Source organism: Coregonus lavaretus, assembly GCF_964263955.1.
Source record: "Coregonus lavaretus genome assembly, chromosome: 1".
Lineage (NCBI taxonomy): Eukaryota > Metazoa > Chordata > Actinopteri > Salmoniformes > Salmonidae > Coregonus > Coregonus lavaretus.
Genome location: NC_139988.1, coordinates 49,621,356 through 49,634,236, shown reverse-complemented (window position 1 = coordinate 49,634,236; position 12,881 = coordinate 49,621,356).

Here is a 12,881-nt window from a genome sequence, read left to right as displayed (position 1 = left end):
AGGGACCTGATTATTTAACAGAGGGCATAAAATTATTAATATTTGATCTCCAGATTCTCACTGGCAAATTGACCGACATTAAAGTTTAATGGTTCGCGGTGCTCCCAAACTTGTGTGGTATACCAACTCGTTAAAATCTGGACCCGGCTAATAACGAACGTTGAGGACTTTCAGGGAGGGGTAAATAATTAAAATGAAATGCAATAGTCTACTAATGCAGTCACGGAGGACTGCAAGCTTTTCTTTATTCTTCTGAGAAAGAGAGTTAGAGCATATACACACGCAAGTGTCTCTTCTGAAAATGTTGCCTATCTGTCAATTTAATAGGCACTATGATGAAGCGTATTATAATTAATCGAAATGGTGGTGTAAATGATTTGCTGTTCTCATGCACAGTGGGTCCATGGGTAGTGTGTGTGTGTGTGTGTGTGTATGTGTGTGTGTCTGTGTATGTGTATGTGTATGTGTGTGTGTGTGTGTGTGTGTGTGTGTGTGTGTGTGTGTGTGTGTGTGTGTGTCTGTGTGTGTGCGTGCGTGCGCGTGCGTGTCATACACTTCCAATCCAACTAGGAGTAAAACTGGCAGCGGCATTTTATCAAACTCGATTATTGAGCGGCGACCTCCAATAGCAGCTCGGGTGTCGGTGTGGGGTTTGGCAAAACTTGTCTTTAGAGACATTTAGCCTATTGATTTCTTATCACTTTAAGTAGCCTAGGCCTAACAGTGCACTAATCCCAGTGTTTTAGGCTACATTAGCCTATCCTAATAAATTAAGCCATATAGCCTATAATAGGCTATTAAGGCCTATTTTCTGAATATTTTAGTTCTGCTGCTTTATTCTGTGAGGACAGTCTCGTGGTGGTATGTGGTCCTCTATCCGTACGTTGAGTTTCTTTCCACCTGTGGTTATATCAGAGTGTATAGTCTTTCTGGCTCTACCTGTGCAGTCCTTGTCCCCTAACCCCGACCTCTCTGGCGCCAACTCAATCACCTCATCCCCTCACGCACGCACTTAACAAGAAGGATCGCCTGAATCAAGCGCCCCTGGCCTAAAATGGTGACAGTTTGGGTGAGCGCTCTCTTCCCGCGTACACGAAAATTAAACCATCCCCCTCTCCCCAATCTCTTCTGTCCCGCACCGCCAACTGTGGAGTAAATGTGGACATTTAAATTGATTGTATCAATATGAATAACAGAGCGCAGCAGCCACATCCTCAAAGAAGCCAGATAAAACATTGGACATGTTGTATCGACACACAGAACACCCGTCAAATACAATCAATGCCTCGAGCCAAACTTATGTCAGTGCCTACGTGCTTGTGCACCTGGATATCCACTGGCGCACAAATACATTTCGAGTCTCATAGCAAAGGGTATTTCTGTTTTTTATTTGTTATACATTTGCAAAAAATTCTAAAAACCAGTTTATGCTTTGTCATTATGGGGTATTGTTTGTAGATTGATGAGGATTTTTTATTTTATTTTATCCATTTTAGAATAAGGCTGTAATGTAACAAAATGTGAAAAAAAGTTAAGGGGTCTGAATACTTTCCGAATGCAGTGTATGTATAATTCTTTCACCAACCAGCTCTCACGGTCTCTCGTCAGAATTAGACGTTCATCCATGTTTCTCAATCATAAAACATTTAGAAGTTGTTCCAAACGTCATTATTCAAAGTGTGGATGGATGTCGAATACTGACTTGTATCACGGGTGACCTGGCTGACTTGAATACATTTAATTGGTTTGTCCAGTAAAAATGTGTAATGCATAATTGATTTACCACCTTCACTTGGGTGAATTAAGCTTAATGGATTCCTTGGTGTAGGTCTACATGAGCTTTTGTAAATTGATATGAGCTGAGTGTCCCTGTGATCGAAGCTGGTCAAATGTGCACTATTTCATACAGTCTGTGAATGACTTAGGTTGATGTACTCCGCTCTTACCCATGATCTGAAGGTCTGAAATAAGTTCTGAAATAACAGTTATCAACGAGATAAGTGAGCTATCATCCTGTTTGTTTAGTAACACAGGGAAATGGCCGCCACCACAGGGATCTCACACGCCAGACACTGCTAGCCCCACAACCTCTCCACTTCCTCCCGAGCATGCGTACACACACACGCACGCACGCACACACACACACACACACACACTCACACACAGTCTCTGAACAAAAACATATGAGACATGGGATTCACACACAGGAAAAACATGAGGAAAAACATGGGCATGTTTTGATTCACACTGCTGCAGGCAGACTGATCCATCAGAGTTAGACGCGCTTTACTGACACATCTGTAGGTAATGTGAGGCAGTAAAGACAAAATATTTGGTTTAATTGACAAGGGAAACTCTCTCAGGGTGTATTCATTCTCAGAGTGCACATACTGAAATGTTGTTTTTACATTTGAAAGTTGTGTTTAAAAGCACAAACTCAGACTAACCATTTACTACTTGTGAGGATAAAAACACAAGAGAAGAGCACCGCCGAGAGCATGTAGCCAGTGGATAAGCTGTGTTATGTTTGAATATGGTGCTTGGCGTGGGGGTGTATGTGGTGTGAGTAGAGGAGAGTTGCTACAGTCCAGGCCATAGGTGTAGCCACATGAAAGTGATGACAGATGCAATGACCTCATACAGTCTGTCAACACACACACACACACACACACGGACCATCATCTCAGAGCGATGGAACAAACCGTTTCCGTTACTTCACCTATTTTCTTCAAACAGGACCAGAATTTAATGGGTGGAAAACACAGAGTTACTCACATTTCCAAGTCTTGCAGGACATAAGGTTGACTGTTTCCTCTGCCTTGTGTGAATGACAGGTCCCTATCAGCATGCTTATCATCTGAACGTCAGCGACTTCCAGAAAAGCCCATTTTCAAGTGATGGATGGGACCCAGTCAGAAAGAAAGAAAGAAAAAAGAAAAAAAGAAAGAAAGAAACCATGGACACTGGAGTGAGTAGCCTTCAGCTAGTTGGACACAGATGCACCTTATTTTAATGGCAGCCATCCATGATAACTTAAAGGAGAAGATCTTTGATGTAAATGGCCTGTTATGGAAGGGTCCAGAGACTCCAGACACCGCGATTTCACTTGTTTACCCCAACCAGCAATTCACTTCCTCATCCTCGTTGTGCAGTATGGGGGCACTGAAAACATGACAAAATGCTAAAAAAAATCCCCAAATATGTCCTTTTAGAAACAGAAACGTTCTTAGTGTAGTGATGCAGTATATTGTTAACTTAATTTCTGGAATACATTTATTTTCATTCACTTTGGAGTAGAAAAGTCACCAGAACTGACTTTCTCACAGTCATTCAAAAACAATGTTTCCCAGGGGGGCATGCCAAGCGTGGTGAAGAGTACACAAATAGAATAATGGGTTATGACATTAAAATGTAGTTAAAGCAGGGGTTTGGTGGTGACTTTCTAAACTGTTATAGATAGACCAACAGTTTAAAGTAATACAGACATTATTGGTAGTTCAGTTCTGGTTGGGATATATTGATCAAATTGTCAGGAAAAGATCCCCAACATTTTCCATACGCACAAAAAGCTTATTTCTCTCAAATTTTGTGCACATATTTGTTTACATCCTTCTTAGTGAGCATTTCTCTTTTTCCAAGATAATCCATCCACCTGACAGGTGTGGCATATCAAGAAGCTGATTAAACAGCATGATCATTACAGCATGCTGGGGACAATAAAAGGCCATTGTAAAATGTGCAGTTTTGTCACACAACAAAATGCCACAGATGTCTCAAGTTTTGAGGGAGTGTGCAATTGGCATGCTGACTGCAGTAATGTCCACCAGAGCTGTATGGCGTCGTGTGGGTGAGCGGTTTGCTGATGTCGACGTTGTGAACAGAGTGCCCATGGTTGCGTTGGGGTTATGGTATGGGCAGGCATAAGCTACGGACAGCGAACACAATTGCATTTTATCGATGGCAATTTCAATGCACAGAGATCCTGAGGCCCATTGTCGTGCCATTCATCCGCCACCATCACCTCATGTTTCAGCATGATAATGCACGGCCCATGTCGCAAGGATCTGTACACAATTCCTGGAAGCTGAAATTGTCCCAGTTATTCCATGGCCTGCACACTCACCAGACATGTCACCCATTGAGCATGTTTGGGATGCTCTGGATCGATGTGTACAACAGCGTGTTCCAGTTCCCACCAATATACAGCAACTTCACACAGCCATTGAAGAGGAGTGGGACAACATCCCACAGGCCACAATCAACAGCCTGATCAACTCTATGCGAAGGAGATGTGTCGCGCTGCGTGAGGAAAATTGTGGTCACACCAGATACTGACTGGTTTTCTGATCCACACCTCTACCTTTTTTTATGAAGGTACCTACATTTTACATTTTAGTCATTTAGCAGACGCTCTTATCCAGAGCGACTTACAGTTAGTGAGTGCATACATTTTTCATACTGGCCCCCTGTGACCAACAGATATCTGCATATCTGTATTCCCAGTCATGTGAAATCCATAGATTTGGGCCTAATGAACTTATTTCAGTTGACTGACTTCCTTATATGAACTGTAACTCAGTAAATTCTTTGAAATTGTTGCATGTTGCGTTTATATTTTTGTTCAGTGTATAACATGCCATTTACATCAAAAATAGAGATTTGGCTGTAAAAAAAAAAAGCAAAATTCTCCTTTAAGGTTGGATCCACTGACCCAATGCCTTTCCCATATAAGGCCTCTTGTCACTCAGGTTCAGTGAGTTTAACCCCTCAGGGGGGATTGATGGTCAGGGTGAGAGGAGTGACTCAGGAATAGAAGGCAAAGATCAGGGAAAAGGACAGGGAATGTTTGGCCTGAATGCTTGGAACGGAAGCAGAGACTCCACGTTTGATTTTATGGACACGCCATCAAATATGAAAAAGGGCTTATTCTGAACTTTGACGTTGTATGGTGGATGCTAGCTATGCACTGCACTGTGTGAATTTACATTGAGGGAAATACAAAGGCATGGATCCATCAATCAATCCCATGACCAATCTGTCAAATAATGTGCAATCAAGAGGAGTCATTCATACATTTTAAAATGAAACCTCAACTTAACCAATACATGTTTTGGAGTCATATTTTCCTAATTCAAAATCCTGTGTATGGCTGCCCCGATGGCTCAGTTGGTTGACTCATGGTATTGGCAACACAAACGCTGTGGGTTCAGTTGAACCCTATGTCATGTTGGATAAAATGTGTATAACTTCTGCTTTGATTGCTAAAGCATAGTGCAAGAGCTACTTGAGATACTCATCCCAGCAAACCAAAATTGGTTCTGTGAATGTTCTCACAACATTTGTTAGGTCGTGGCAAATACTCTCATAACACAAAAACTGTCCAGTCATACTGATGATTATAGAATGTTTGTATAAAACGTTTGCCTGATGTTGCAAGAATATGTTCTTTAAAGGTTCCCAGAATGTTTCATTAGGTTGTAGGAACAGGTTCCCAAAACACAATGTCACGGTCGTTTACAGACGGGAAGGACCAAGGCGCAGCGTGATATGCATTCATGTTTATTTAACGAATAAACGCACAACCAAAACAACAAACGAAACGTGAAGTCCAAGGTAGACAAATAACATACCTCACACGGAACAAGATCCCACAACTGACTGGTGCCAAAAGGCTGCCTAAGTATGGTCCCCAATCAGAGACAACGAGCTACAGCTGCCTCTGATTGGGAACCACCCTGGCCAACATAGATCTAAACGATCTAGAAACTAACATAGACAAACACAACATCGAAACTACACACCCTGGCTCAACATTTAAGAGTCCCCAGAGCCAGGGCGTGACAGTACCCCCCCCCCCCCCCAAAGGTGCGGACTCCGACCGCGCAACCTAAACATAACAGGGTAGGGGCCGGGTGGGCATTCCGCCTCGGAGGCGGATACGGCTCCGGCCGTGACCACCACCTGTTATCCGCCTCCCTGTTGCGCCCCTGGTCTGGTCTGGAACCGCTGACTGGAGCTGGACCCGACGGCGGTGGATCGAACTGCTCTGGCTCCGGAGTGGAGCCGCTGACCGGAGCTGGATCAGGCACCGGTGGAGTGGACTGCTCTGGCTCCGGAGTGGAGCCGCTGACCGGAGCTGGACTGGACCCCGGTGGAGCGGATTGCTCTGGCTCCGGAGTGGAGCAGCTGACCGGTGCCGGACCAGGCACCGGTGGAACAGGCACGGGCCGTGCCGGACTGGACACACGCACCACTGGCTTGGTGCGGGGAGTAGGAACGGGCCGGACCTGGCTGATGACGCGCACCCCTGGCTTGGTGCGGGGAAAAGGAACGGGCCAGACTGGGCTGACGACGCGCACCACTGGCTTGGTGCGGGGAGCAGGAACGGGCCGTACCAGACTGGCGACGCGCAACACTGGCCTGGTGCAGGGAGCAGGAACAGGCCGGACCTGGCTGATGACGCGCACCACTGGCTTGGTGCGGGGGGCAGGAACAGGCCGGGCCGGGCTGGCGACGCGCACCACTGGCTTGGTGCGAGGGGCAGGAACGGGCCGGACCGGACTGGCGACACGCACCACTTGATTGGTGTGAGGAGCGGGACTGGGTTCCTTCATTAACCCCCGCTCCTTCTGCTGCCTAACCAGCTCCTCTCGCCGTGCCTCTACACTTTCCTTCTGCTCCCTCTGAACCAATGACCCCCCTAATCTGGTGGCCTCCTCTGCTAAACAGCGGAACCGCTCTATCGCGGCCTCCTGCTGCCTCGTCGTCCACGGCGTGAGCCCCCCCCTAAACATTTTTTGGGCTTGTCTCTCCCCCGTGATCATGGCCTCCATCCCTCTTGCCAGACTCTCCCTCATCTCCTCCCAAGTCCATCCTCTCTCCTCGTCACACTGCTTGATCCAGGATTGGTGGGATCTTCTGTCACGGTCGTTTACAGACGGGAAGGACCAAGGCGCAGCGTGATATGCATTCATGTTTATTTAACGAATAAACGCACAACAAACGAAACGTGAAGTCCAAGGTAGACAAATAACATACCTCACACGGAACAAGATCCCACAACTGACTGGTGCCAAAAGGTTGCCTAAGTATGGTCCCCAATCAGAGACAACGAGCTACAGCTGCCTCTGATTGGGAACCACCCTGGCCAACATAGATCTAAACGATCTAGAAACTAACATAGACAAACACAACATCGAAACTACACACCCTGGCTCAACATTTAAGAGTCCCCAGAGCCAGGGCGTGACACACAAAATATGCTCAGTTGTGCTTGCATTCATACAATGTTTAACTTAAGTTGCACAGGACATTCCTATAATATTGTAAGAATGTTGACAGAACACCTGGTCTAAGTTCGTTAAAGGTTACCAGAACATTTAATTAAGTTACGGGAGTTGTCTGGGATGTTGCAAGAATATTCTTGTGATTTTCACATAGCTTGCACAGAACATTCCCACAATGTTGCAAAATGTTCCACAATTTCCAAATAAATCCGCTTTTATGACTTTTATAGCATGTTTGTTTTAGATTTAACATAATATTCCATTGATGTTCAGGCAATATACACTACCAGTCAAAAGTTTGGGCACACCTACTCATTCAAGGGTTTTTCTTTATTTTTACTATTTTGTACATTGTAGAATAATAGTGAAGACATCAAAACTATGAAATAACACGTATGGAATCATGTAGTAAACAAAAAAGTGTTAAACAAATCAAAGTATATTTTAGATTTGAGATTATTCAAATAGCCACCCTTTGCCTTGATGACAGCTTTGGCCACACTCTTGGCATTCTCTCAACCAGCTTCATGAGGTACTCACCTGGAATGCTTTTCCAACAGTCTTGAAGGAGTTCCCACATACGCTGAGCACTTGTTGGCTGCTTTTCCTTCACTCTGCGGTCTGACTCATCCCAAACCATCTCAATTGGGTTGAGGTCGGGGGATTGTGGAGGCCAGGTCATCTGATGCAGCACTCCATCACTCTCCTTCTTGGTAAAATAGCGCTTACACAGCCTGGAGGTGTGTTGGGTCATTGTCCTGTTGAAAAACAAATTATAGTCCCACTAAGCCCAAACCAGATGGGATGGCGTATCGCTGCAGAATGCTGTGGTAGCCATGCTGGTTAAGTGTGCCTTGAATTCTAAATAAATCACAGACAGTGTCACCAGCAAAGCACCCCCACACCATAACACCTCCTCCTCCATGCTTTACGGTGGGAAAAACACATGTGGAGATCATCCGTTCACCCACACCGCATCTCACAAAGACACGGCGGTTGGAACCAAAAATCTCAAATTTGGACTCCAGACCAAAAGACAGATTTCCACTGTCTAATGTCCATTGTTCGTGTTTCTTGGCCCAAGCAGGTCTCTTCTTATTATTGGTGTTCTTTAGTAGTGGTTTCTTTGCAGCAATTCGACCATGAAGGCCTGATTCACACAGTCCCCTCTGAACAGTTGATGTTGAGATGTGTCTGTTACTTGAACTCTGTGAAGCATTTATTTGGGCTGCAATTTCTGAGTCTGGTAACTCTAATGAACTTATCTTCTGCAGCAGAGTTAACTCTGGGTCTTCCATTCCTGTCGCGGTCCTCATGAGAGCCAGTTTCATCATAGCGCTTGATGGTTTTTGCGACTGCACTTAAAGAAACGTTCAAAGTTCTTGAAATCTTCCGTATTGACTGACCTTCATGTCTTAAAGTAATGATGGACTGTCGTTTCTCTTTGCTTATTTTAGCTGTTCTTGCCATAATATGGACTTGGTCTTTTACCAAATAGGGCTATCTTCCCTATACCCCCTGTACCTTGTAACAACGCAACTGATTGGCTCAAATGCATTAAGAAGGAAAGAAAATCCACAAATTAACTTTTAACAAGGCACACCTGTTAATTGAAATGCATTCCAGGTGACTACCTCATGACGCTGGTTGAGAGAATGCCAAGAGTGTGCAAAGCTGTCATCAAGGCAAAGGGTGGCTATTTGAAGAATCTCAAATATAAAATATATTTTGATTTGTTTAACACTTTCTTGGTTATTACATGATTCCATATGTGTTATTTCATAGTTTTGATGTCTTCACTATTATTCTACAATGTAGAAAATAGTAAAAAATAAAGAATAACCCTGGAATGAATAAGTGTGTCCAAACCTTTGACTGGTACTGTACCTTTGACCTTGTCTTGGAGATCCTCAGAACACTTAGAAAATGTTACATTTAAGTTTTACCTAAAATTTCCACAACATTCTCAGCATGCAAATTTGTAGCTCCTTAAGCAGTTTTTCTCCAGATGTAATGGCAATTTGAAATTGAGAACTGTATTCTTGGTGATACAATGACAGATGGCATTTTAATTTATAGGACATTTTAACAGCATTTCATCATACAAACACAACCTTTTTTTTTTACACTTCATATGTTGACATGTGGGGCTTGAACTTGCAATGTATGGTTCCCAAATCAGGTCTTTTAGCCTCTGCGCCACCAGGGAAGCTCGTTTACATCTACAGTACTTTTTTCATTACATAGCCATGCCAGTATGGTCAATCAGGAATTCCATGTGTCCTTTTTAGCCTTCTAATGCACAGTTCAGATGCCAAACTACCAGGACTACCTGCATTGACCCTTTTTTGAACTACCTCTCTTACACTGACTCTATGCACACACAATGGACTCTACCCACACACTCACACATACTTACACCCCAACACACACACACACACACACACATAACATGCGCACACATGCATACTGATGCCACACACACACTCACACCACACTTTCACACTCACAACATACCCTGCTGCTACTGCTCCACATACGCTGCTGCTACAGCTCAGTCTATTATCTATCCTGTTGCCTAGTCACTTTACCCCTACCTATATGTACATAGCTACCTCTATTACCTCGGACCCCTGCACATCGACTTGGTACTGGTACTCCCTATATATAGCCATGTTATTTTTACTCGTTATTGTTATTCGTTATTCACTGTGTATTTATTCCTTGTGTCACTATTTCTATTATTATTTAATACTTTATTTTACTCAGCATTGTTGGAAAAGGACCCTTAAGTAAGCATTTCACTGTTAGTCTACACGATGTGACAAATCAAAATTGATTAGATTTTTTGTTGTCAAAGGTCCGACGAGGCGCACTCTTTTGTTTCAGACGGCACTCTATCCCTGCTCTTACAAAGAAAAAGTGACATATTGTTTTTGTTTGGTGCGGCGATAGAGCGCTATTTAATCTAGGGTTTAGACATAACTAACCCAGGGAAATACTGGTAACTGGGTTATTCACCATCACTTCACCCCAGTGGAGGCTGCCTAGGGGAGGAGAGCTCATAATAATGGCTAGAATGGAGTGTAATGGCTGGAATGGGGCGGCAGGTAGCCTAGTTGCTAAGAGCGTTGGGCCAATAATTGATAGGTTGCTGGTTTGAATCCCAGAGTCAACCAGGTGAAAAATGTGTCTGTGCCATTGAGCTAGGCACTTCACCCTAGTTGCTCTGGATAAGAGTGTCAAAAGAATGGATTGGTATCAGACACATGAAAACCGTGTGTTTGATTCCATTATTATGAGCTGTCCTCCCCTCAGCATCCTCCACTGCTTCACCCATCCTCTTTATATGCTGTGTACTTATGGGCCCATATTTACAAGGTATCTTCAAATCAGCAGCCAGATCATTAACCCTCTACGCCACCAGGGGATAGCTGTGGCCTTGCAGGGTTTTTTCAGTCTAATATGGTCAATCAGGACACAGAACACAATTTCTGAGTTATTACTTTTTTAACCATCCTCTTCATATGCAGTGTAATTGTAACACTGTATTTCATGATTTTGCTCTTTGCTATTGCGCTTTTCTGGGGGACCATTTTAATTGAAAACAATCACGGTAAGGTACTTGATTGTCACCCAGTAAAGATTTGATATTGAGATAAAAATAGCTGCATTGGACCTTTAAATTATTAAACGATTATTGCATTGAACCTGAATTTGTTTTGGTATATGTATTATGTATCATCATTTTTCAGAATGGGTGTGCAAATGTATGTGTTTTGATTGAAATTGAGAAAAGGTCAAATTGTTTTCTTATTTAGTTTGAAGGTTCTGAGCCTGTCTTTAAGAAGCATATGAATATACAATAATATAAGTTATTTAAAGGAAGATCAATCCAACTAAAATCACATTTCATAAGTCTTTCAACATGTGATGAAGAAAGAAAATCATAAAGTACACAGCGTATGTGACTCGTTTCAGGAAACTAGGCGTATGTCGCACGTCACTACTGCACAGGAGCGACATTTGAACATAAACATTCATTTTTTATCTAAATGCATTTTTTGGAAGAAAAGCCTTCTGGAACATGTGAACATGTGTCTTAATAACAAACTTGTATTCCAACCATAAATACAAATCAAATTGTTAAATTACGAGCCTACTTGGTTTAGCCACAAAAAAAGACAGGAACCTTCCTGCTAGTCATGATTGGCTGAGATAATGGATGGGCTGAACATGCCGGGAGATGTTTGGATTGATCTATCATGTAGCATGCTTCTGTCTATAACGTGAGCTGTTCAGTATGTGTTGACAGTCCTTTCTACCGCGCCATTTTTGAAAGATATAACGTTAGCCATTGAGAACTATAAAAGTTTTGCTACTTTTCTCAACAATATTGATGCCCTGAATTTAGCAGGCGCTATCGACAGATCAGTTGGAAAAAGTGATGGGCTACTTTCTGCACACGCCACGGTCAGTGTGAACCGGAGTGACTTGACACAACGCTGGCCAAACAAGATGTAGCTACAAACAAAATGGAGTTAAATGGTTCCAGTCTGCGTTCATCCATGTATACGGTTAAGATTCTAGCTATATTTTAAGATATACGTTTCAAATTTTGTCAGAAAGTCATTTTTATTGCAAGTTAAAGCACACTGTTCGCTAGCTAACGTTACGTGTATGATCTGTGTAGTAATATTATTCAAATCAGAAATCCATTTGCGTTGCTAGTTATAGCCTAATATTAGCTAGCTAACGTTGAACCTAGTTTGTTAGCTTTAGCTACCTGCAGAGTCAAACTACAGCTATGACAATGTTTGTATTGGTGGTAGTATGAGTTGGGATTTTGCCGGTTCATTGTTTAGCTAGCTAGCTACATGTCTAAACAAAAGACTCCACTTCGGCCGGATTATTACATGACCCATCAAATTAGCCAGGTGTGTCTGGGGGTGATTACGGCCATCTATTGTATTTGATGAACATGTGTACATGTCTAGACAATAGTGACCCCATCCACTTAGCTAGATGTGGCTAGGGGGTGGTTATAGCATTTCCTTCACATGACCCATCAATTTAGACAAGTGTGTCGGGTAAGCGTCATCTAATAATGACAATATTTTAATCTGGACACTTTTTGTTTTTGATATTGCAAGTAACCACTTCACTGTACCTTCTGTATCCTGTGCATGTGACAAATAAACCTGGCTTTTATTTGATATAGCATGCGTTTACCACATGGCCTCACATGTGAATCCTTAAAGAGATGGGTGGGGCTAAGAGCTCTCCAGTAAGTGTATTTGTATTTATTTGTATTTATTATGGATCCCCATTAGCTGCTGCAGAGGCAGTTATAACATTTAAAAAACATTACAATACATTCATAACAGATTTCCCAACACACTAAGTGTGTGCCCTCAGGCCCCTACTCCACTACCACATATCTACAAGACAAAATCCATGTGTACGTGTGTGTATAGTGAGTATGTTATTGTGTGTGTATGCATGTGTCTGTGCCTATGTTTGTGTTGCTACCCAGTCTCCGCTGTTCCATAAGGTGTATTTTTTATCTGTTTTTAAATCTGATTCTACTGCTTG